General features: G+C 37.2%; 19 non-coding genes across 19 annotated transcripts; all 19 read left to right on the forward strand.

The window, feature by feature from the left end:
- The first annotated feature begins 1,096 nt into the window (after positions 1-1,096).
- Positions 1,097-1,289, forward strand: LOC131934379 (U2 spliceosomal RNA). Its single transcript, XR_009385688.1, has one exon. It is a non-coding gene; the product is annotated as a U2 spliceosomal RNA (small nuclear RNA).
- A 1,099-nt stretch (positions 1,290-2,388) lies between these two features.
- On the forward strand, positions 2,389-2,581 carry LOC131934390 (U2 spliceosomal RNA). The gene has a single exon (XR_009385699.1). It is a non-coding gene; the product is annotated as a U2 spliceosomal RNA (small nuclear RNA).
- A 1,099-nt stretch (positions 2,582-3,680) lies between these two features.
- LOC131934395 (U2 spliceosomal RNA) lies at positions 3,681-3,873 on the forward strand. The gene has a single exon (XR_009385704.1). It is a non-coding gene; the product is annotated as a U2 spliceosomal RNA (small nuclear RNA).
- Positions 3,874-4,972: 1,099 nt separating this feature from the next.
- Positions 4,973-5,165, forward strand: LOC131934396 (U2 spliceosomal RNA). Its single transcript, XR_009385705.1, has one exon. It is a non-coding gene; the product is annotated as a U2 spliceosomal RNA (small nuclear RNA).
- Positions 5,166-6,264: 1,099 nt separating this feature from the next.
- LOC131934397 (U2 spliceosomal RNA) lies at positions 6,265-6,457 on the forward strand. The gene has a single exon (XR_009385706.1). It is a non-coding gene; the product is annotated as a U2 spliceosomal RNA (small nuclear RNA).
- A 1,098-nt stretch (positions 6,458-7,555) lies between these two features.
- Positions 7,556-7,748, forward strand: LOC131934380 (U2 spliceosomal RNA). The gene has a single exon (XR_009385689.1). It is a non-coding gene; the product is annotated as a U2 spliceosomal RNA (small nuclear RNA).
- Positions 7,749-8,847: 1,099 nt separating this feature from the next.
- LOC131934381 (U2 spliceosomal RNA) lies at positions 8,848-9,040 on the forward strand. The gene has a single exon (XR_009385690.1). It is a non-coding gene; the product is annotated as a U2 spliceosomal RNA (small nuclear RNA).
- Positions 9,041-10,138: 1,098 nt separating this feature from the next.
- LOC131934382 (U2 spliceosomal RNA) lies at positions 10,139-10,331 on the forward strand. Its single transcript, XR_009385691.1, has one exon. It is a non-coding gene; the product is annotated as a U2 spliceosomal RNA (small nuclear RNA).
- Positions 10,332-11,431: 1,100 nt separating this feature from the next.
- Positions 11,432-11,624, forward strand: LOC131934383 (U2 spliceosomal RNA). Its single transcript, XR_009385692.1, has one exon. It is a non-coding gene; the product is annotated as a U2 spliceosomal RNA (small nuclear RNA).
- A 1,099-nt stretch (positions 11,625-12,723) lies between these two features.
- Positions 12,724-12,916, forward strand: LOC131934384 (U2 spliceosomal RNA). The gene has a single exon (XR_009385693.1). It is a non-coding gene; the product is annotated as a U2 spliceosomal RNA (small nuclear RNA).
- A 1,101-nt stretch (positions 12,917-14,017) lies between these two features.
- On the forward strand, positions 14,018-14,210 carry LOC131934385 (U2 spliceosomal RNA). Its single transcript, XR_009385694.1, has one exon. It is a non-coding gene; the product is annotated as a U2 spliceosomal RNA (small nuclear RNA).
- Positions 14,211-15,311: 1,101 nt separating this feature from the next.
- LOC131934393 (U2 spliceosomal RNA) lies at positions 15,312-15,505 on the forward strand. The gene has a single exon (XR_009385702.1). It is a non-coding gene; the product is annotated as a U2 spliceosomal RNA (small nuclear RNA).
- Positions 15,506-16,612: 1,107 nt separating this feature from the next.
- LOC131934386 (U2 spliceosomal RNA) lies at positions 16,613-16,805 on the forward strand. Its single transcript, XR_009385695.1, has one exon. It is a non-coding gene; the product is annotated as a U2 spliceosomal RNA (small nuclear RNA).
- A 1,101-nt stretch (positions 16,806-17,906) lies between these two features.
- Positions 17,907-18,099, forward strand: LOC131934387 (U2 spliceosomal RNA). The gene has a single exon (XR_009385696.1). It is a non-coding gene; the product is annotated as a U2 spliceosomal RNA (small nuclear RNA).
- Positions 18,100-19,200: 1,101 nt separating this feature from the next.
- On the forward strand, positions 19,201-19,393 carry LOC131934388 (U2 spliceosomal RNA). The gene has a single exon (XR_009385697.1). It is a non-coding gene; the product is annotated as a U2 spliceosomal RNA (small nuclear RNA).
- A 1,102-nt stretch (positions 19,394-20,495) lies between these two features.
- Positions 20,496-20,688, forward strand: LOC131934394 (U2 spliceosomal RNA). The gene has a single exon (XR_009385703.1). It is a non-coding gene; the product is annotated as a U2 spliceosomal RNA (small nuclear RNA).
- A 1,103-nt stretch (positions 20,689-21,791) lies between these two features.
- Positions 21,792-21,985, forward strand: LOC131934392 (U2 spliceosomal RNA). Its single transcript, XR_009385701.1, has one exon. It is a non-coding gene; the product is annotated as a U2 spliceosomal RNA (small nuclear RNA).
- A 1,103-nt stretch (positions 21,986-23,088) lies between these two features.
- On the forward strand, positions 23,089-23,281 carry LOC131934389 (U2 spliceosomal RNA). The gene has a single exon (XR_009385698.1). It is a non-coding gene; the product is annotated as a U2 spliceosomal RNA (small nuclear RNA).
- A 1,102-nt stretch (positions 23,282-24,383) lies between these two features.
- Positions 24,384-24,576, forward strand: LOC131934391 (U2 spliceosomal RNA). The gene has a single exon (XR_009385700.1). It is a non-coding gene; the product is annotated as a U2 spliceosomal RNA (small nuclear RNA).
- Positions 24,577-24,929: the final 353 nt, after the last annotated feature.

The following is a 24,929-nucleotide window of genomic DNA, read 5'->3' on the forward strand; positions in this document are numbered from 1 at the left end:
CAATAATGTACGATTGGTCTCTCTCTCTCAATAAAAACAGCTCACTGCTGGTCAGTCAGAGTGATATGGTATTTATTCTATACCAGTCACTGTTTGCTTAAAATGTTAATCGTTTGAGCTGACCAGCACATTTTTTCTTTATTTGACGGTTCTCAAACGAACGGCAGCCGGTATAAAAACAGATATTTTTTTTTATATTTAAAATTTCTCTCCGCTCCTCTCCTTCGTTGTTTACTAATCTAAATTATGTTTTAAAAATCATTTGTCATGGCCAGTATGTGTCAAAATATCACACTTCTGTCCACACAGGACCAGTATTAATTTCACTTTAATATAAAGAAAATAGAAATTTAAATGTAAATTTTTAAAAGTTATTTCAATTTAAAAAAACAAAAATTCATTTTTATTTTTAAACTGACGTACATTGTTACGTACATTGTTTAATGTATTCTTTCCTTCAACGATTTGCATATATCTTGATCCTAATTGATTTCAAAATGTTAAATGAAACATTACAATCAGCAGAATATTAATAACAATGATCCGTTTAAGAAAAAAAAATATAAATAAAAAAAAAAAAAAAAAAAAATCTAAATTTACAAATTTAAATTTTGTGGTTTTGTTCCGCATCTTTTCTCCTGCCGACCTCACGTCACCTTTTTGTATTCTTTTTCTTTCTCAGTCTCTTCCTATACCTTTTTAACGTTGGCTTGTTCCACAGCGCTAGTCGCCTTGCGCCGCCCGCCAAAGACGTAAAACAACAGGGCGTTGATCGATTCGATATACATCAAGGCGGCGCGGGCGTCAAGGGAAGCCACTATTACGACGTTAAGGTAAGGCGCTATATTTTTTTCCTTGTTTGAGTTTTAGAAATTCATAATGTTACTTGTTTCATTGATTTCGTTAACATTCGCCTTTCCGCTTTGGCAGATTGTAAAACGCCCACCGCCTAACGGCCGTACGTCGCATGGGCGGCGATTTCTGCAATAAGGAATATTTTCGGTGTGCGGAATCGGATGAATATTTACGGAATCATTTCAGAGGAGCGGATAGGAAATTTTCCGGAATATGAGGCGTCGGTAGTCCAGTGACCGTTATCGCTTCTCGGCCTTTTGGCTAAGATCAAAGTGTAGTATCTGTTCTTATCAGCTTAATATCTGATACGTGGCTCATTGAGTCACTACGATATTAAACTGATTTTTGGTACTCGGCGGGATGCCCGGGGCTTGCTCCGCTCTCGCCACGGGTCGGCCCGGTATTGCAGTTCTTCCGGGAATGGCCCATTCAATTTCAATAATGTACGATTGGTCTCTCTCTCTCAATAAAAACAGCTCACTGCTGGTCAGTCAGAGTGATATGGTATTTATTCTATACCAGTCACTGTTTGCTTAAAATGTTAATCGTTTGAGCTGACCAGCACATTTTTTCTTTATTTGACGGTTCTCAAACGAACGGCAGCCGGTATAAAAACAGATATTTTTTTTTATATTTAAAATTTCTCTCCGCTCCTCTCCTTCGTTGTTTACTAATCTAAATTATGTTTTAAAAATCATTTGTCATGGCCAGTATGTGTCAAAATATCACACTTCTGTCCACACAGGACCAGTATTAATTTCACTTTAATATAAAGAAAATAGAAATTTAAATGTAAATTTTTAAAAGTTATTTCAATTTAAAAAAACAAAAATTCATTTTTATTTTTAAACTGACGTACATTGTTACGTACATTGTTTAATGTATTCTTTCCTTCAACGATTTGCATATATCTTGATCCTAATTGATTTCAAAATGTTAAATGAAACATTACAATCAGCAGAATATTAATAACAATGATCCGTTTAAGAAAAAAAAATATAAATAAAAAAAAAAAAAAAAAAAAAATCTAAATTTACAAATTTAAATTTTGTGGTTTTGTTCCGCATCTTTTCTCCTGCCGACCTCACGTCACCTTTTTGTATTCTTTTTCTTTCTCAGTCTCTTCCTATACCTTTTTAACGTTGGCTTGTTCCACAGCGCTAGTCGCCTTGCGCCGCCCGCCAAAGACGTAAAACAACAGGGCGTTGATCGATTCGATATACATCAAGGCGGCGCGGGCGTCAAGGGAAGCCACTATTACGACGTTAAGGTAAGGCGCTATATTTTTTTCCTTGTTTGAGTTTTAGAAATTCATAATGTTACTTGTTTCATTGATTTCGTTAACATTCGCCTTTCCGCTTTGGCAGATTGTAAAACGCCCACCGCCTAACGGCCGTACGTCGCATGGGCGGCGATTTCTGCAATAAGGAATATTTTCGGTGTGCGGAATCGGATGAATATTTACGGAATCATTTCAGAGGAGCGGATAGGAAATTTTCCGGAATATGAGGCGTCGGTAGTCCAGTGACCGTTATCGCTTCTCGGCCTTTTGGCTAAGATCAAAGTGTAGTATCTGTTCTTATCAGCTTAATATCTGATACGTGGCTCATTGAGTCACTACGATATTAAACTGATTTTTGGTACTCGGCGGGATGCCCGGGGCTTGCTCCGCTCTCGCCACGGGTCGGCCCGGTATTGCAGTTCTTCCGGGAATGGCCCATTCAATTTCAATAATGTACGATTGGTCTCTCTCTCTCAATAAAAACAGCTCACTGCTGGTCAGTCAGAGTGATATGGTATTTATTCTATACCAGTCACTGTTTGCTTAAAATGTTAATCGTTTGAGCTGACCAGCACATTTTTTCTTTATTTGACGGTTCTCAAACGAACGGCAGCCGGTATAAAAACAGATATTTTTTTTTATATTTAAAATTTCTCTCCGCTCCTCTCCTTCGTTGTTTACTAATCTAAATTATGTTTTAAAAATCATTTGTCATGGCCAGTATGTGTCAAAATATCACACTTCTGTCCACACAGGACCAGTATTAATTTCACTTTAATATAAAGAAAATAGAAATTTAAATGTAAATTTTTAAAAGTTATTTCAATTTAAAAAAACAAAAATTCATTTTTATTTTTAAACTGACGTACATTGTTACGTACATTGTTTAATGTATTCTTTCCTTCAACGATTTGCATATATCTTGATCCTAATTGATTTCAAAATGTTAAATGAAACATTACAATCAGCAGAATATTAATAACAATGATCCGTTTAAGAAAAAAAAAATATAAATAAAAAAAAAAAAAAAAAAAAATCTAAATTTACAAATTTAAATTTTGTGGTTTTGTTCCGCATCTTTTCTCCTGCCGACCTCACGTCACCTTTTTGTATTCTTTTTCTTTCTCAGTCTCTTCCTATACCTTTTTAACGTTGGCTTGTTCCACAGCGCTAGTCGCCTTGCGCCGCCCGCCAAAGACGTAAAACAACAGGGCGTTGATCGATTCGATATACATCAAGGCGGCGCGGGCGTCAAGGGAAGCCACTATTACGACGTTAAGGTAAGGCGCTATATTTTTTTCCTTGTTTGAGTTTTAGAAATTCATAATGTTACTTGTTTCATTGATTTCGTTAACATTCGCCTTTCCGCTTTGGCAGATTGTAAAACGCCCACCGCCTAACGGCCGTACGTCGCATGGGCGGCGATTTCTGCAATAAGGAATATTTTCGGTGTGCGGAATCGGATGAATATTTACGGAATCATTTCAGAGGAGCGGATAGGAAATTTTCCGGAATATGAGGCGTCGGTAGTCCAGTGACCGTTATCGCTTCTCGGCCTTTTGGCTAAGATCAAAGTGTAGTATCTGTTCTTATCAGCTTAATATCTGATACGTGGCTCATTGAGTCACTACGATATTAAACTGATTTTTGGTACTCGGCGGGATGCCCGGGGCTTGCTCCGCTCTCGCCACGGGTCGGCCCGGTATTGCAGTTCTTCCGGGAATGGCCCATTCAATTTCAATAATGTACGATTGGTCTCTCTCTCTCAATAAAAACAGCTCACTGCTGGTCAGTCAGAGTGATATGGTATTTATTCTATACCAGTCACTGTTTGCTTAAAATGTTAATCGTTTGAGCTGACCAGCACATTTTTTCTTTATTTGACGGTTCTCAAACGAACGGCAGCCGGTATAAAAACAGATATTTTTTTTTATATTTAAAATTTCTCTCCGCTCCTCTCCTTCGTTGTTTACTAATCTAAATTATGTTTTAAAAATCATTTGTCATGGCCAGTATGTGTCAAAATATCACACTTCTGTCCACACAGGACCAGTATTAATTTCACTTTAATATAAAGAAAATAGAAATTTAAATGTAAATTTTTAAAAGTTATTTCAATTTAAAAAAACAAAAATTCATTTTTATTTTTAAACTGACGTACATTGTTACGTACATTGTTTAATGTATTCTTTCCTTCAACGATTTGCATATATCTTGATCCTAATTGATTTCAAAATGTTAAATGAAACATTACAATCAGCAGAATATTAATAACAATGATCCGTTTAAGAAAAAAAAATATAAATAAAAAAAAAAAAAAAAAAAAAATCTAAATTTACAAATTTAAATTTTGTGGTTTTGTTCCGCATCTTTTCTCCTGCCGACCTCACGTCACCTTTTTGTATTCTTTTTCTTTCTCAGTCTCTTCCTATACCTTTTTAACGTTGGCTTGTTCCACAGCGCTAGTCGCCTTGCGCCGCCCGCCAAAGACGTAAAACAACAGGGCGTTGATCGATTCGATATACATCAAGGCGGCGCGGGCGTCAAGGGAAGCCACTATTACGACGTTAAGGTAAGGCGCTATATTTTTTTCCTTGTTTGAGTTTTAGAAATTCATAATGTTACTTGTTTCATTGATTTCGTTAACATTCGCCTTTCCGCTTTGGCAGATTGTAAAACGCCCACCGCCTAACGGCCGTACGTCGCATGGGCGGCGATTTCTGCAATAAGGAATATTTTCGGTGTGCGGAATCGGATGAATATTTACGGAATCATTTCAGAGGAGCGGATAGGAAATTTTCCGGAATATGAGGCGTCGGTAGTCCAGTGACCGTTATCGCTTCTCGGCCTTTTGGCTAAGATCAAAGTGTAGTATCTGTTCTTATCAGCTTAATATCTGATACGTGGCTCATTGAGTCACTACGATATTAAACTGATTTTTGGTACTCGGCGGGATGCCCGGGGCTTGCTCCGCTCTCGCCACGGGTCGGCCCGGTATTGCAGTTCTTCCGGGAATGGCCCATTCAATTTCAATAATGTACGATTGGTCTCTCTCTCTCAATAAAAACAGCTCACTGCTGGTCAGTCAGAGTGATATGGTATTTATTCTATACCAGTCACTGTTTGCTTAAAATGTTAATCGTTTGAGCTGACCAGCACATTTTTTCTTTATTTGACGGTTCTCAAACGAACGGCAGCCGGTATAAAAACAGATATTTTTTTTTATATTTAAAATTTCTCTCCGCTCCTCTCCTTCGTTGTTTACTAATCTAAATTATGTTTTAAAAATCATTTGTCATGGCCAGTATGTGTCAAAATATCACACTTCTGTCCACACAGGACCAGTATTAATTTCACTTTAATATAAAGAAAATAGAAATTTAAATGTAAATTTTTAAAAGTTATTTCAATTTAAAAAAACAAAAATTCATTTTTATTTTTAAACTGACGTACATTGTTACGTACATTGTTTAATGTATTCTTTCCTTCAACGATTTGCATATATCTTGATCCTAATTGATTTCAAAATGTTAAATGAAACATTACAATCAGCAGAATATTAATAACAATGATCCGTTTAAGAAAAAAAAATATAAATAAAAAAAAAAAAAAAAAAAAAATCTAAATTTACAAATTTAAATTTTGTGGTTTTGTTCCGCATCTTTTCTCCTGCCGACCTCACGTCACCTTTTTGTATTCTTTTTCTTTCTCAGTCTCTTCCTATACCTTTTTAACGTTGGCTTGTTCCACAGCGCTAGTCGCCTTGCGCCGCCCGCCAAAGACGTAAAACAACAGGGCGTTGATCGATTCGATATACATCAAGGCGGCGCGGGCGTCAAGGGAAGCCACTATTACGACGTTAAGGTAAGGCGCTATATTTTTTTCCTTGTTTGAGTTTTAGAAATTCATAATGTTACTTGTTTCATTGATTTCGTTAACATTCGCCTTTCCGCTTTGGCAGATTGTAAAACGCCCACCGCCTAACGGCCGTACGTCGCATGGGCGGCGATTTCTGCAATAAGGAATATTTTCGGTGTGCGGAATCGGATGAATATTTACGGAATCATTTCAGAGGAGCGGATAGGAAATTTTCCGGAATATGAGGCGTCGGTAGTCCAGTGACCGTTATCGCTTCTCGGCCTTTTGGCTAAGATCAAAGTGTAGTATCTGTTCTTATCAGCTTAATATCTGATACGTGGCTCATTGAGTCACTACGATATTAAACTGATTTTTGGTACTCGGCGGGATGCCCGGGGCTTGCTCCGCTCTCGCCACGGGTCGGCCCGGTATTGCAGTTCTTCCGGGAATGGCCCATTCAATTTCAATAATGTACGATTGGTCTCTCTCTCTCAATAAAAACAGCTCACTGCTGGTCAGTCAGAGTGATATGGTATTTATTCTATACCAGTCACTGTTTGCTTAAAATGTTAATCGTTTGAGCTGACCAGCACATTTTTTCTTTATTTGACGGTTCTCAAACGAACGGCAGCCGGTATAAAAACAGATATTTTTTTTTATATTTAAAATTTCTCTCCGCTCCTCTCCTTCGTTGTTTACTAATCTAAATTATGTTTTAAAAATCATTTGTCATGGCCAGTATGTGTCAAAATATCACACTTCTGTCCACACAGGACCAGTATTAATTTCACTTTAATATAAAGAAAATAGAAATTTAAATGTAAATTTTTAAAAGTTATTTCAATTTAAAAAAACAAAAATTCATTTTTATTTTTAAACTGACGTACATTGTTACGTACATTGTTTAATGTATTCTTTCCTTCAACGATTTGCATATATCTTGATCCTAATTGATTTCAAAATGTTAAATGAAACATTACAATCAGCAGAATATTAATAACAATGATCCGTTTAAGAAAAAAAAATATAAATAAAAAAAAAAAAAAAAAAAAATCTAAATTTACAAATTTAAATTTTGTGGTTTTGTTCCGCATCTTTTCTCCTGCCGACCTCACGTCACCTTTTTGTATTCTTTTTCTTTCTCAGTCTCTTCCTATACCTTTTTAACGTTGGCTTGTTCCACAGCGCTAGTCGCCTTGCGCCGCCCGCCAAAGACGTAAAACAACAGGGCGTTGATCGATTCGATATACATCAAGGCGGCGCGGGCGTCAAGGGAAGCCACTATTACGACGTTAAGGTAAGGCGCTATATTTTTTTCCTTGTTTGAGTTTTAGAAATTCATAATGTTACTTGTTTCATTGATTTCGTTAACATTCGCCTTTCCGCTTTGGCAGATTGTAAAACGCCCACCGCCTAACGGCCGTACGTCGCATGGGCGGCGATTTCTGCAATAAGGAATATTTTCGGTGTGCGGAATCGGATGAATATTTACGGAATCATTTCAGAGGAGCGGATAGGAAATTTTCCGGAATATGAGGCGTCGGTAGTCCAGTGACCGTTATCGCTTCTCGGCCTTTTGGCTAAGATCAAAGTGTAGTATCTGTTCTTATCAGCTTAATATCTGATACGTGGCTCATTGAGTCACTACGATATTAAACTGATTTTTGGTACTCGGCGGGATGCCCGGGGCTTGCTCCGCTCTCGCCACGGGTCGGCCCGGTATTGCAGTTCTTCCGGGAATGGCCCATTCAATTTCAATAATGTACGATTGGTCTCTCTCTCTCAATAAAAACAGCTCACTGCTGGTCAGTCAGAGTGATATGGTATTTATTCTATACCAGTCACTGTTTGCTTAAAATGTTAATCGTTTGAGCTGACCAGCACATTTTTTCTTTATTTGACGGTTCTCAAACGAACGGCAGCCGGTATAAAAACAGATATTTTTTTTTATATTTAAAATTTCTCTCCGCTCCTCTCCTTCGTTGTTTACTAATCTAAATTATGTTTTAAAAATCATTTGTCATGGCCAGTATGTGTCAAAATATCACACTTCTGTCCACACAGGACCAGTATTAATTTCACTTTAATATAAAGAAAATAGAAATTTAAATGTAAATTTTTAAAAGTTATTTCAATTTAAAAAAACAAAAATTCATTTTTATTTTTAAACTGACGTACATTGTTACGTACATTGTTTAATGTATTCTTTCCTTCAACGATTTGCATATATCTTGATCCTAATTGATTTCAAAATGTTAAATGAAACATTACAATCAGCAGAATATTAATAACAATGATCCGTTTAAGAAAAAAAAATATAAATAAAAAAAAAAAAAAAAAAAAAATCTAAATTTACAAATTTAAATTTTGTGGTTTTGTTCCGCATCTTTTCTCCTGCCGACCTCACGTCACCTTTTTGTATTCTTTTTCTTTCTCAGTCTCTTCCTATACCTTTTTAACGTTGGCTTGTTCCACAGCGCTAGTCGCCTTGCGCCGCCCGCCAAAGACGTAAAACAACAGGGCGTTGATCGATTCGATATACATCAAGGCGGCGCGGGCGTCAAGGGAAGCCACTATTACGACGTTAAGGTAAGGCGCTATATTTTTTTCCTTGTTTGAGTTTTAGAAATTCATAATGTTACTTGTTTCATTGATTTCGTTAACATTCGCCTTTCCGCTTTGGCAGATTGTAAAACGCCCACCGCCTAACGGCCGTACGTCGCATGGGCGGCGATTTCTGCAATAAGGAATATTTTCGGTGTGCGGAATCGGATGAATATTTACGGAATCATTTCAGAGGAGCGGATAGGAAATTTTCCGGAATATGAGGCGTCGGTAGTCCAGTGACCGTTATCGCTTCTCGGCCTTTTGGCTAAGATCAAAGTGTAGTATCTGTTCTTATCAGCTTAATATCTGATACGTGGCTCATTGAGTCACTACGATATTAAACTGATTTTTGGTACTCGGCGGGATGCCCGGGGCTTGCTCCGCTCTCGCCACGGGTCGGCCCGGTATTGCAGTTCTTCCGGGAATGGCCCATTCAATTTCAATAATGTACGATTGGTCTCTCTCTCTCAATAAAAACAGCTCACTGCTGGTCAGTCAGAGTGATATGGTATTTATTCTATACCAGTCACTGTTTGCTTAAAATGTTAATCGTTTGAGCTGACCAGCACATTTTTTCTTTATTTGACGGTTCTCAAACGAACGGCAGCCGGTATAAAAACAGATATTTTTTTTTATATTTAAAATTTCTCTCCGCTCCTCTCCTTCGTTGTTTACTAATCTAAATTATGTTTTAAAAATCATTTGTCATGGCCAGTATGTGTCAAAATATCACACTTCTGTCCACACAGGACCAGTATTAATTTCACTTTAATATAAAGAAAATAGAAATTTAAATGTAAATTTTTAAAAGTTATTTCAATTTAAAAAAACAAAAATTCATTTTTATTTTTAAACTGACGTACATTGTTACGTACATTGTTTAATGTATTCTTTCCTTCAACGATTTGCATATATCTTGATCCTAATTGATTTCAAAATGTTAAATGAAACATTACAATCAGCAGAATATTAATAACAATGATCCGTTTAAGAAAAAAAAATATAAATAAAAAAAAAAAAAAAAAAAAATCTAAATTTACAAATTTAAATTTTGTGGTTTTGTTCCGCATCTTTTCTCCTGCCGACCTCACGTCACCTTTTTGTATTCTTTTTCTTTCTCAGTCTCTTCCTATACCTTTTTAACGTTGGCTTGTTCCACAGCGCTAGTCGCCTTGCGCCGCCCGCCAAAGACGTAAAACAACAGGGCGTTGATCGATTCGATATACATCAAGGCGGCGCGGGCGTCAAGGGAAGCCACTATTACGACGTTAAGGTAAGGCGCTATATTTTTTTCCTTGTTTGAGTTTTAGAAATTCATAATGTTACTTGTTTCATTGATTTCGTTAACATTCGCCTTTCCGCTTTGGCAGATTGTAAAACGCCCACCGCCTAACGGCCGTACGTCGCATGGGCGGCGATTTCTGCAATAAGGAATATTTTCGGTGTGCGGAATCGGATGAATATTTACGGAATCATTTCAGAGGAGCGGATAGGAAATTTTCCGGAATATGAGGCGTCGGTAGTCCAGTGACCGTTATCGCTTCTCGGCCTTTTGGCTAAGATCAAAGTGTAGTATCTGTTCTTATCAGCTTAATATCTGATACGTGGCTCATTGAGTCACTACGATATTAAACTGATTTTTGGTACTCGGCGGGATGCCCGGGGCTTGCTCCGCTCTCGCCACGGGTCGGCCCGGTATTGCAGTTCTTCCGGGAATGGCCCATTCAATTTCAATAATGTACGATTGGTCTCTCTCTCTCAATAAAAACAGCTCACTGCTGGTCAGTCAGAGTGATATGGTATTTATTCTATACCAGTCACTGTTTGCTTAAAATGTTAATCGTTTGAGCTGACCAGCACATTTTTTCTTTATTTGACGGTTCTCAAACGAACGGCAGCCGGTATAAAAACAGATATTTTTTTTTATATTTAAAATTTCTCTCCGCTCCTCTCCTTCGTTGTTTACTAATCTAAATTATGTTTTAAAAATCATTTGTCATGGCCAGTATGTGTCAAAATATCACACTTCTGTCCACACAGGACCAGTATTAATTTCACTTTAATATAAAGAAAATAGAAATTTAAATGTAAATTTTTAAAAGTTATTTCAATTTAAAAAAACAAAAATTCATTTTTATTTTTAAACTGACGTACATTGTTACGTACATTGTTTAATGTATTCTTTCCTTCAACGATTTGCATATATCTTGATCCTAATTGATTTCAAAATGTTAAATGAAACATTACAATCAGCAGAATATTAATAACAATGATCCGTTTAAGAAAAAAAAATATAAATAAAAAAAAAAAAAAAAAAAAAATCTAAATTTACAAATTTAAATTTTGTGGTTTTGTTCCGCATCTTTTCTCCTGCCGACCTCACGTCACCTTTTTGTATTCTTTTTCTTTCTCAGTCTCTTCCTATACCTTTTTAACGTTGGCTTGTTCCACAGCGCTAGTCGCCTTGCGCCGCCCGCCAAAGACGTAAAACAACAGGGCGTTGATCGATTCGATATACATCAAGGCGGCGCGGGCGTCAAGGGAAGCCACTATTACGACGTTAAGGTAAGGCGCTATATTTTTTTTCCTTGTTTGAGTTTTAGAAATTCATAATGTTACTTGTTTCATTGATTTCGTTAACATTCGCCTTTCCGCTTTGGCAGATTGTAAAACGCCCACCGCCTAACGGCCGTACGTCGCATGGGCGGCGATTTCTGCAATAAGGAATATTTTCGGTGTGCGGAATCGGATGAATATTTACGGAATCATATCAGAGGAGCGGATAGGAAATTTTCCGGAATATGAGGCGTCGGTAGTCCAGTGACCGTTATCGCTTCTCGGCCTTTTGGCTAAGATCAAAGTGTAGTATCTGTTCTTATCAGCTTAATATCTGATACGTGGCTCATTGAGTCACTACGATATTAAACTGATTTTTGGTACTCGGCGGGATGCCCGGGGCTTGCTCCGCTCTCGCCACGGGTCGGCCCGGTATTGCAGTTCTTCCGGGAATGGCCCATTCAATTTCAATAATGTACGATTGGTCTCTCTCTCTCAATAAAAACAGCTCACTGCTGGTCAGTCAGAGTGATATGGTATTTATTCTATACCAGTCACTGTTTGCTTAAAATGTTAATCGTTTGAGCTGACCAGCACATTTTTTCTTTATTTGACGGTTCTCAAACGAACGGCAGCCGGTATAAAAACAGATATTTTTTTTTATATTTAAAATTTCTCTCCGCTCCTCTCCTTCGTTGTTTACTAATCTAAATTATGTTTTAAAAATCATTTGTCATGGCCAGTATGTGTCAAAATATCACACTTCTGTCCACACAGGACCAGTATTAATTTCACTTTAATATAAAGAAAATAGAAATTTAAATGTAAATTTTTAAAAGTTATTTCAATTTAAAAAAACAAAAATTCATTTTTATTTTTAAACTGACGTACATTGTTACGTACATTGTTTAATGTATTCTTTCCTTCAACGATTTGCATATATCTTGATCCTAATTGATTTCAAAATGTTAAATGAAACATTACAATCAGCAGAATATTAATAACAATGATCCGTTTAAGAAAAAAAAATATAAATAAAAAAAAAAAAAAAAAAAAAATCTAAATTTACAAATTTAAATTTTGTGGTTTTGTTCCGCATCTTTTCTCCTGCCGACCTCACGTCACCTTTTTGTATTCTTTTTCTTTCTCAGTCTCTTCCTATACCTTTTTAACGTTGGCTTGTTCCACAGCGCTAGTCGCCTTGCGCCGCCCGCCAAAGACGTAAAACAACAGGGCGTTGATCGATTCGATATACATCAAGGCGGCGCGGGCGTCAAGGGAAGCCACTATTACGACGTTAAGGTAAGGCGCTATATTTTTTTCCTTGTTTGAGTTTTAGAAATTCATAATGTTACTTGTTTCATTGATTTCGTTAACATTCGCCTTTCCGCTTTGGCAGATTGTAAAACGCCCACCGCCTAACGGCCGTACGTCGCATGGGCGGCGATTTCTGCAATAAGGAATATTTTCGGTGTGCGGAATCGGATGAATATTTACGGAATCATTTCAGAGGAGCGGATAGGAAATTTTCCGGAATATGAGGCGTCGGTAGTCCAGTGACCGTTATCGCTTCTCGGCCTTTTGGCTAAGATCAAAGTGTAGTATCTGTTCTTATCAGCTTAATATCTGATACGTGGCTCATTGAGTCACTACGATATTAAACTGATTTTTGGTACTCGGCGGGATGCCCGGGGCTTGCTCCGCTCTCGCCACGGGTCGGCCCGGTATTGCAGTTCTTCCGGGAATGGCCCATTCAATTTCAATAATGTACGATTGGTCTCTCTCTCTCAATAAAAACAGCTCACTGCTGGTCAGTCAGAGTGATATGGTATTTATTCTATACCAGTCACTGTTTGCTTAAAATGTTAATCGTTTGAGCTGACCAGCACATTTTTTCTTTATTTGACGGTTCTCAAACGAACGGCAGCCGGTATAAAAACAGATATTTTTTTTTTATATTTAAAATTTCTCTCCGCTCCTCTCCTTCGTTGTTTACTAATCTAAATTATGTTTTAAAAATCATTTGTCATGGCCAGTATGTGTCAAAATATCACACTTCTGTCCACACAGGACCAGTATTAATTTCACTTTAATATAAAGAAAATAGAAATTTAAATGTAAATTTTTAAAAGTTATTTCAATTTAAAAAAACAAAAATTCATTTTTATTTTTAAACTGACGTACATTGTTACGTACATTGTTTAATGTATTCTTTCCTTCAACGATTTGCATATATCTTGATCCTAATTGATTTCAAAATGTTAAATGAAACATTACAATCAGCAGAATATTAATAACAATGATCCGTTTAAGAAAAAAAAAATATAAATAAAAAAAAAAAAAAAAAAAAAATCTAAATTTACAAATTTAAATTTTGTGGTTTTGTTCCGCATCTTTTCTCCTGCCGACCTCACGTCACCTTTTTGTATTCTTTTTCTTTCTCAGTCTCTTCCTATACCTTTTTAACGTTGGCTTGTTCCACAGCGCTAGTCGCCTTGCGCCGCCCGCCAAAGACGTAAAACAACAGGGCGTTGATCGATTCGATATACATCAAGGCGGCGCGGGCGTCAAGGGAAGCCACTATTACGACGTTAAGGTAAGGCGCTATATTTTTTTCCTTGTTTGAGTTTTAGAAATTCATAATGTTACTTGTTTCATTGATTTCGTTAACATTCGCCTTTCCGCTTTGGCAGATTGTAAAACGCCCACCGCCTAACGGCCGTACGTCGCATGGGCGGCGATTTCTGCAATAAGGAATATTTTCGGTGTGCGGAATCGGATGAATATTTACGGAATCATTTCAGAGGAGCGGATAGGAAATTTTCCGGAATATGAGGCGTCGGTAGTCCAGTGACCGTTATCGCTTCTCGGCCTTTTGGCTAAGATCAAAGTGTAGTATCTGTTCTTATCAGCTTAATATCTGATACGTGGCTCATTGAGTCACTACGATATTAAACTGATTTTTGGTACTCGGCGGGATGCCCGGGGCTTGCTCCGCTCTCGCCACGGGTCGGCCCGGTATTGCAGTTCTTCCGGGAATGGCCCATTCAATTTCAATAATGTACGATTGGTCTCTCTCTCTCAATAAAAACAGCTCACTGCTGGTCAGTCAGAGTGATATGGTATTTATTCTATACCAGTCACTGTTTGCTTAAAATGTTAATCGTTTGAGCTGACCAGCACATTTTTTCTTTATTTGACGGTTCTCAAACGAACGGCAGCCGGTATAAAAACAGATATTTTTTTTTTATATTTAAAATTTCTCTCCGCTCCTCTCCTTCGTTGTTTACTAATCTAAATTATGTTTTAAAAATCATTTGTCATGGCCAGTATGTGTCAAAATATCACACTTCTGTCCACACAGGACCAGTATTAATTTCACTTTAATATAAAGAAAATAGAAATTTAAATGTAAATTTTTAAAAGTTATTTCAATTTAAAAAAACAAAAATTCATTTTTATTTTTAAACTGACGTACATTGTTACGTACATTGTTTAATGTATTCTTTCCTTCAACGATTTGCATATATCTTGATCCTAATTGATTTCAAAATGTTAAATGAAACATTACAATCAGCAGAATATTAATAACAATGATCCGTTTAAGAAAAAAAAATATAAATAAAAAAAAAAAAAAAAAAAAAATCTAAATTTACAAATTTAAATTTTGTGGTTTTGTTCCGCATCTTTTCTCCTGCCGACCTCACGTCACCTTTTTGTATTCTTTTTCTTTCTCAGTCTCTTCCTATACCTTTTTAACGTTGGCTTGTTCCACAGCGCTAGTCGCCTTGCGCCGCCCGCCAAAGACGTAAAACAACAGGGCGTTGATCGATTCGATATACATCAAGGCGGCGCGGGCGTCAAGGGAAGCCACTATTACGACGTTAAGGTAAGGCGCTATATTTTTTTCCTTGTTTGAGTTTTAGAAATTCATAATGTTACTTGTTTCATTGATTTCGTTAACATTCGCCTTTCCGCTTTGGCAGATTGTAAAACGCCCCACCGCCTAACGGCCGTACGTCGCATGGGCGGCGATTTCTGCAATAAGGAATATTTTCGGTGTGCGGAATCGGATGAATATTTACGGAATCATTTCAGAGGAGCGGATAGGAAATTTTCCGGAATATGAGGCGTCGGTAGTCCAGTGACCGTTATCGCTTCTCGGCCTTTTGGCTAAGATCAAAGTGTAGTATCTGTTCTTATCAGCTTAATATCTGATACGTGGCTCATTGAGTCACTACGATATTAAACTGATTTTTTGGTACTCGGCGGGATGCCCGGGGCTTGCTCCGCTCTCGCCACGGGTCGGCCCGGTATTGCAGTTCTTCCGGGAATGGCCCATTCAATTTCAATAATGTACGATTGGTCTCTCTCTCTCAATAAAAACAGCTCACTGCTGGTCAGTCAGAGTGATATGGTATTTATTCTATACCAGTCACTGTTTGCTTAAAATGTTAATCGTTTGAGCTGACCAGCACATTTTTTCTTTATTTGACGGTTCTCAAACGAACGGCAGCCGGTATAAAAACAGATATTTTTTTTTATATTTAAAATTTCTCTCCGCTCCTCTCCTTCGTTGTTTACTAATCTAAATTATGTTTTTAAAAATCATTTGTCATGGCCAGTATGTGTCAAAATATCACACTTCTGTCCACACAGGACCAGTATTAATTTCACTTTAATATAAAGAAAATAGAAATTTAAATGTAAATTTTTAAAAGTTATTTCAATTTAAAAAAACAAAAATTCATTTTTATTTTTAAACTGACGTACATTGTTACGTACATTGTTTAATGTATTCTTTCCTTCAACGATTTGCATATATCTTGATCCTAATTGATTTCAAAATGTTAAATGAAAACATTACAATCAGCAGAATATTAATAACAATGATCCGTTTAAGAAAAAAAAATATAAATAAAAAAAAAAAAAAAAAAAAAATCTAAATTTACAAATTTAAATTTTGTGGTTTTGTTCCGCATCTTTTCTCCTGCCGACCTCCACGTCACCTTTTTGTATTCTTTTTCTTTCTCAGTCTCTTCCTATACCTTTTTAACGTTGGCTTGTTCCACAGCGCTAGTCGCCTTGCGCCGCCCCGCCAAAGACGTAAAACAACAGGGGCGTTGATCGATTCGATATACATCAAGGCGGCGCGGGCGTCAAGGGAAGCCACTATTACGACGTTAAGGTAAGGCGCTATATTTTTTTTCCCTTGTTTGAGTTTTAGAAATTCATAATGTTACTTGTTTCATTGATTTCGTTAACATTCGCCTTTCCGCTTTGGCAGATTGTAAAACGCCCCACCGCCTAACGGCCGTACGTCGCATGGGCGGCGATTTCTGCAATAAGGAATATTTTCGGTGTGCGGAATCGGATGAATATTTACGGAATCATTTCAGAGGAGCGGATAGGAAATTTTCCGGAATATGAGGCGTCGGTAGTCCAGTGACCGTTATCGCTTCTCGGCCTTTTGGCTAAGATCAAAGTGTAGTATCTGTTCTTATCAGCTTAATATCTGATACGTGGCTCATTGAGTCACTACGATATTAAACTGATTTTTGGTACTCGGCGGGATGCCCGGGGCTTGCTCCGCTCTCGCCACGGGTCGGCCCGGTATTGCAGTTCTTCCGGGAATGGCCCATTCAATTTCAATAATGTACGATTGGTCTCTCTCTCTCAATAAAAACAGCTCACTGCTGGTCAGTCAGAGTGATATGGTATTTATTCTATACCAGTCACTGTTTGCTTAAAATGTTAATCGTTTGAGCTGACCAGCACATTTTTTTCTTTATTTGACGGTTCTCAAACGAACGGCAGCCGGTATAAAAACAGATATTTTTTTTTATATTTAAAATTTCTCTCCGCTCCTCTCCTTCGTTGTTTACTAATCTAAATTATGTTTTAAAAATCATTTGTCATGGCCAGTATGTGTCAAAATATCACACTTCTGTCCACACAGGACCAGTATTAATTTCACTTTAATATAAAGAAAATAGAAATTTAAATGTAAATTTTTAAAAGTTATTTCAATTTAAAAAAAACAAAAATTCATTTTTATTTTTAAACTGACGTACATTGTTACGTACATTGTTTAATGTATTCTTTCCTTCAACGATTTGCATATATCTTGATCCTAATTGATTTCAAAATGTTAAATGAAACATTACAATCAGCAGAATATTAATAACAATGATCCGTTTAAGAAAAAAAAATATAAATAAAAAAAAAAAAAAAAAAAAAATCTAAATTTACAAATTTAAATTTTGTGGTTTTGTTCCGCATCTTTTCTCCTGCCGACCTCACGTCACCTTTTTGTATTCTTTTTCTTTCTCAGTCTCTTCCTATACCTTTTTAACGTTGGCTTGTTCCACAGCGCTAGTCGCCTTGCGCCGCCCGCCAAAGACGTAAAACAACAGGGCGTTGATCGATTCGATATACATCAAGGCGGCGCGGGCGTCAAGGGAAGCCACTATTACGACGTTAAGGTAAGGCGCTATATTTTTTTCCTTGTTTGAGTTTTAGAAATTCATAATGTTACTTGTTTCATTGATTTCGTTAACATTCGCCTTTCCGCTTTGGCAGATTGTAAAACGCCCACCGCCTAACGGCCGTACGTCGCATGGGCGGCGATTTCTGCAATAAGGAATATTTTCGGTGTGCGGAATCGGATGAATATTTACGGAATCATTTCAGAGGAGCGGATAGGAAATTTTCCGGAATATGAGGCGTCGGTAGTCCAGTGACCGTTATCGCTTCTCGGCCTTTTGGCTAAGATCAAAGTGTAGTATCTGTTCTTATCAGCTTAATATCTGATACGTGGCTCATTGAGTCACTACGATATTAAACTGATTTTTGGTACTCGGCGGGATGCCCGGGGCTTGCTCCGCTCTCGCCACGGGTCGGCCCGGTATTGCAGTTCTTCCGGGAATGGCCCATTCAATTTCAATAATGTACGATTGGTCTCTCTCTCTCAATAAAAACAGCTCACTGCTGGTCAGTCAGAGTGATATGGTATTTATTCTATACCAGTCACTGTTTGCTTAAAATGTTAATCGTTTGAGCTGACCAGCACATTTTTTTCTTTATTTGACGGTTCTCAAACGAACGGCAGCCGGTATAAAAAACAGATATTTTTTTTTATATTTAAAATTTCTCTCCGCTCCTCTCCTTCGTTGTTTACTAATCTAAATTATGTTTTAAAAATCATTTGTCATGGCCAGTATGTGTCAAAATATCACACTTCTGTCCACACAGGACCAGTATTAATTTCACTTTAATATAAAGAAAATAGAAATTTAAATGTAAATTTTTAAAAGTTATTTCAATTTAAAAAAACAAAAATTCATTTTTATTTTTAAACTGACGTACATTGTTACGTACATTGTTTAATGTATTCTTTCCTTCAACGATTTGCATATATCTTGATCCTAATTGATTTCAAAATGTTAAATGAAACATTACAATCAGCAGAATATTAATAACAATGATCCGTTTAAGAAAAAAAAATATAAATAAAAAAAAAAAAAAAAAAAAAAATCTAAATTTACAAATTTAAATTTTGTGGTTTTGTTCCGCATCTTTTCTCCTGCCGACCTCACGTCACCTTTTTGTATTCTTTTCTTTCTCAGTCTCTTCCTATACCTTTTTAACGTTGGCTTGTTCCACAGCGCTAGTCGCCTTGCGCCGCCCGCCAAAGACGTAAAACAACAGGGCGTTGATCGATTCGATATACATCAAGGCGGCGCGGGCGTCAAGGGAAGCCACTATTACGACGTTAAGGTAAGGCGCTATATTTTTTTCCTTGTTTGAGTTTTAGAAATTCATAATGTTACTTGTTTCATTGATTTCGTTAACATTCGCCTTTCCGCTTTGGCAGATTGTAAAACGCCCACCGCCTAACGGCCGTACGTCGCATGGGCGGCGATTTCTGCAATAAGGAATATTTTCGGTGTGCGGAATCGGATGAATATTTACGGAATCATTTCAGAGGAGCGGATAGGAAATTTTCCGGAATATGAGGCGTCGGTAGTCCAGTGACCGTTATCGCTTCTCGGCCTTTTGGCTAAGATCAAAGTGTAGTATCTGTTCTTATCAGCTTAATATCTGATACGTGGCTCATTGAGTCACTACGATATTAAACTGATTTTTGGTACTCGGCGGGATGCCCGGGGCTTGCTCCGCTCTCGCCACGGGTCGGCCCGGTATTGCAGTTCTTCCGGGAATGGCCCATTCAATTTCAATAATGTACGATTGGTCTCTCTCTCTCAATAAAAACAGCTCACTGCTGGTCAGTCAGAGTGATATGGTATTTATTCTATACCAGTCACTGTTTGCTTAAAATGTTAATCGTTTGAGCTGACCAGCACATTTTTTCTTTATTTGACGGTTCTCAAACGAACGGCAGCCGGTATAAAAACAGATATTTTTTTTTATATTTAAAATTTCTCTCCGCTCCTCTCCTTCGTTGTTTACTAATCTAAATTATGTTTTAAAAATCATTTGTCATGGCCAGTATGTGTCAAAATATCACACTTCTGTCCACACAGGACCAGTATTAATTTCACTTTAATATAAAGAAAATAGAAATTTAAATGTAAATTTTTAAAAGTTATTTCAATTTAAAAAAACAAAAATTCATTTTTATTTTTAAACTGACGTACATTGTTACGTACATTGTTTAATGTATTCTTTCCTTCAACGATTTGCATATATCTTGATCCTAATTGATTTCAAAATGTTAAATGAAACATTACAATCAGCAGAATATTAATAACAATGATCCGTTTAAGAAAAAAAAATATAAATAAAAAAAAAAAAAAAAAAAAAAATCTAAATTTACAAATTTAAATTTTGTGGTTTTGTTCCGCATCTTTTCTCCTGCCGACCTCACGTCACCTTTTTGTATTCTTTTTCTTTCTCAGTCTCTTCCTATACCTTTTTAACGTTGGCTTGTTCCACAGCGCTAGTCGCCTTGCGCCGCCCGCCAAAGACGTAAAACAACAGGGCGTTGATCGATTCGATATACATCAAGGCGGCGCGGGCGTCAAGGGAAGCCACTATTACGACGTTAAGGTAAGGCGCTATATTTTTTTTCCTTGTTTGAGTTTTAGAAATTCATAATGTTACTTGTTTCATTGATTTTCGTTAACATTCGCCTTTCCGCTTTGGCAGATTGTAAAACGCCCACCGCCTAACGGCCGTACGTCGCATGGGCGGCGATTTCTGCAATAAGGAATATTTTCGGTGTGCGGAATCGGATGAATATTTACGGAATCATTTCAGAGGAGCGGATAGGAAATTTTCCGGAATATGAGGCGTCGGTAGTCCAGTGACCGTTATCGCTTCTCGGCCTTTTGGCTAAGATCAAAGTGTAGTATCTGTTCTTATCAGCTTAATATCTGATACGTGGCTCATTGAGTCACTACGATATTAAACTGATTTTTTGGTACTCGGCGGGATGCCCGGGGCTTGCTCCGCTCTCGCCACGGGTCGGCCGGTATTGCAGTTCTTCCGGGAATGGCCCATTCAATTTCAATAATGTACGATTGGTCTCTCTCTCTCAATAAAAACAGCTCACTGCTGGTCAGTCAGAGTGATATGGTATTTATTCTATACCAGTCACTGTTTGCTTAAAATGTTAATCGTTTGAGCTGACCAGCACATTTTTTCTTTATTTGACGGTTCTCAAACGAACGGGCAGCCGGTATAAAAACAGATATTTTTTTTTATATTTAAAATTTCTCTCCGCTCCTCTCCTTCGTTGTTTACTAATCTAAATTATGTTTTAAAAATCATTTGTCATGGCCAGTATGTGTCAAAATATCACACTTCTGTCCACACAGGACCAGTATTAATTTCACTTTAATATAAAGAAAATAGAAATTTAAATGTAAATTTTTAAAAGTTATTTCAATTTAAAAAAACAAAAATTCATTTTTATTTTTAAACTGGACGTACATTGTTACGTACATTGTTTAATGTATTCTTTCCTTCAACGATTTGCATATATCTTGATCCTAATTGATTTCAAAATGTTAAATGAAACATTACAATCAGCAGAATATTAATAACAATGATCCGTTTAAGAAAAAAAAATATAAATAAAAAAAAAAAAAAAAAAAAAATCTAAATTTACAAATTTAAATTTTTGTGGTTTTGTTCCGCATCTTTTCTCCTGCCGACCTCACGTCACCTTTTTGTATTCTTTTTCTTTCTCAGTCCTCTTCCTATACCTTTTTAACGTTGGCTTGTTCCACAGCGCTAGTCGCCTTGCGCCGCCCGCCAAAGACGTAAAACAACAGGGCGTTGATCGATTCGATATACATCAAGGCGGCGCGGGCGTCAAGGGAAGCCACTATTACGACGTTAAGGTAAGGCGCTATATTTTTTTCCTTGTTTGAGTTTTAGAAATTCATAATGTTACTTGTTTCATTGATTTCGTTAACATTCGCCTTTCCGCTTTGGCAGATTGTAAAACGCCCACCGCCTAACGGCCGTACGTCGCATGGGCGGCGATTTCTGCAATAAGGAATATTTTCGGTGTGCGGAATCGGATGAATATTTACGGAATCATTTCAGAGGAGCGGATAGGAAATTTTCCGGAATATGAGGCGTCGGTAGTCCAGTGACCGTTATCGCTTCTCGGCCTTTTGGCTAAGATCAAAGTGTAGTATCTGTTCTTATCAGCTTAATATCTGATACGTGGCTCATTGAGTCACTACCGATATTAAACTGATTTTTGGTACTCGGCGGGATGCCCGGGGCTTGCTCCGCTCTCGCCACGGGTCGGCCCGGTATTGCAGTTCTTCCGGGAATGGCCCATTCAATTTCAATAATGTACGATTGGTCTCTCTCTCTCAATAAAAACAGCTCACTGCTGGTCAGTCAGAGTGATATGGTATTTATTCTATACCAGTCACTGTTTGCTTAAAATGTTAATCGTTTGAGCTGACCAGCACATTTTTTTCTTTATTTGACGGTTCTCAAACGAACGGCAGCCGGTATAAAAACAGATATTTTTTTTTTATATTTAAAATTTCTCTCCGCTCCTCTCCTTCGTTGTTTACTAATCTAAATTATGTTTTAAAAATCATTTGTCATGGCCAGTATGTGTCAAAATATCACACTTCTGTCCACACAGGACCAGTATTAATTTCACTTTAATATAAAGAAAATAGAAATTTAAATGTAAATTTTTAAAAGTTATTTCAATTTAAAAAAACAAAAATTCATTTTTATTTTTAAACTGACGTACATTGTTACGTACATTGTTTAATGTATTCTTTCCTTCAACGATTTGCATATATCTTGATCCTAATTGATTTCAAAATGTTAAATGAAACATTACAATCAGCAGAATATTAATAACAATGATCCGTTTAAGAAAAAAAAATATAAATAAAAAAAAAAAAAAAAAAAAAATCTAAATTTACAAATTTAAATTTTGTGGTTTTGTTCCGGCATCTTTTCTCCTGCCGACCTCACGTCACCTTTTTGTATTCTTTTTCTTTCTCAGTCTCTTCCTATACCTTTTTAAACGTTGGCTTGTTCCACAGCGCTAGTCGCCTTGCGCCGCCCGCCAAAGACGTAAAACAACAGGGCGTTGATCGATTCGATATACATCAAGGCGGCGCGGGCGTCAAGGGAAGCCACTATTACGACGTTAAGGTAAGGCGCTATATTTTTTTCCTTGTTTGAGTTTTAGAAATTCATAATGTTACTTGTTTCATTGATTTCGTTAACATTCGCCTTTCCGCTTTGGCAGATTGTAAAACGCCCACCGCCTAACGGCCGTACGTCGCATGGGCGGCGATTTCTGCAATAAGGAATATTTTCGGTGTGCGGAATCGGATGAATATTTACGGAATCATTTCAGAGGAGCGGATAGGAAATTTTCCGGAATATGAGGCGTCGGTAGTCCAGTGACCGTTATCGCTTCTCGGCCTTTTGGCTAAGATCAAAGTGTAGTATCTGTTCTTATCAGCTTAATATCTGATACGTGGCTCATTGAGTCACTACGATATTAAACTGATTTTTGGTACTCGGCGGGATGCCCGGGGCTTGCTCCGCTCTCGCCACGGGTCGGCCCGGTATTGCAGTTCTTCCGGGAATGGCCCATTCAATTTCAATAATGTACGATTGGTCTCTCTCTCTCAATAAAAACAGCTCACTGCTGGTCAGTCAGAGTGATATGGTATTTATTCTATACCAGTCACTGTTTGCTTAAAATGTTAATCGTTTGAGCTGACCAGCACATTTTTTTCTTTATTTGACGGTTCTCAAACGAACGGCAGCCGGTATAAAAACAGATATTTTTTTTTATATTTAAAATTTCTCTCCGCTCCTCTCCTTCGTTGTTTACTAATCTAAATTATGTTTTAAAAATCATTTGTCATGGCCAGTATGTGTCAAAATATCACACTTCTGTCCACACAGGACCAGTATTAATTTCACTTTAATATAAAGAAAATAGAAATTTAAATGTAAATTTTTAAAAGTTATTTCAATTTAAAAAAACAAAAATTCATTTTTATTTTTAAACTGACGTACATTGTTACGTACATTGTTTAATGTATTCTTTCCTTCAACGATTTGCATATATCTTGATCCTAATTGATTTCAAAATGTTAAATGAAACATTACAATCAGCAGAATATTAATAACAATGATCCGTTTAAGAAAAAAAAATATAAATAAAAAAAAAAAAAAAAAAAAAAATCTAAATTTACAAATTTAAATTTTGTGGTTTTGTTCCGCATCTTTTCTCCTGCCGACCTCACGTCACCTTTTTGTATTCTTTTTCTTTCTCAGTCTCTTCCTATACCTTTTTAACGTTGGCTTGTTCCACAGCGCTAGTCGCCTTGCGCCGCCCGCCAAAGACGTAAAACAACAGGGCGTTGATCGATTCGATATACATCAAGGCGGCGCGGGCGTCAAGGGAAGCCACTATTACGACGTTAAGGTAAGGCGCTATATTTTTTTCCTTGTTTGAGTTTTTAGAAATTCATAATGTTACTTGTTTCATTGATTTCGTTAACATTCGCCTTTCCGCTTTGGCAGATTGTAAAACGCCCACCGCCTAACGGCCGTACGTCGCATGGGCGGCGATTTCTGCAATAAGGAATATTTTCGGTGTGCGGAATCGGATGAATATTTACGGAATCATTTCAGAGGAGCGGATAGGAAATTTTCCGGAATATGAGGCGTCGGTAGTCCAGTGACCGTTATCGCTTCTCGGCCTTTTGGCTAAGATCAAAGTGTAGTATCTGTTCTTATCAGCTTAATATCTGATACGTGGCTCATTGAGTCACTACGATATTAAACTGATTTTTGGTACTCGGCGGGATGCCCGGGGCTTGCTCCGCTCTCGCCACGGGTCGGCCCGGTATTGCAGTTCTTCCGGGAATGGCCCATTCAATTTCAATAATGTACGATTGGTCTCTCTCTCTCAATAAAAACAGCTCACTGCTGGTCAGTCAGAGTGATATGGTATTTATTCTATACCAGTCACTGTTTGCTTAAAATGTTAATCGTTTGAGCTGACCAGCACATTTTTTTCTTTATTTGACGGTTCTCAAACGAACGGCAGCCGGTATAAAAAACAGATATTTTTTTTTATATTTAAATTTTCTCTCCGCTCCTCTCCTTCGTTGTTTACTAATCTAAATTATGTTTTAAAAAATCATTTGTCCATGGCCAGTATGTGTCAAAATATCACACTTCTGTCCACACAGGACCAGTATTAATTTCACTTTAATATAAAGAAAATAGA

This window comes from Physella acuta, unplaced genomic scaffold (genome assembly GCF_028476545.2).
Source record: "Physella acuta isolate Inbredline_101_S28 unplaced genomic scaffold, ASM2847654v3 ptg002814l, whole genome shotgun sequence".
Classification (NCBI taxonomy): domain Eukaryota; kingdom Metazoa; phylum Mollusca; class Gastropoda; family Physidae; genus Physella; species Physella acuta.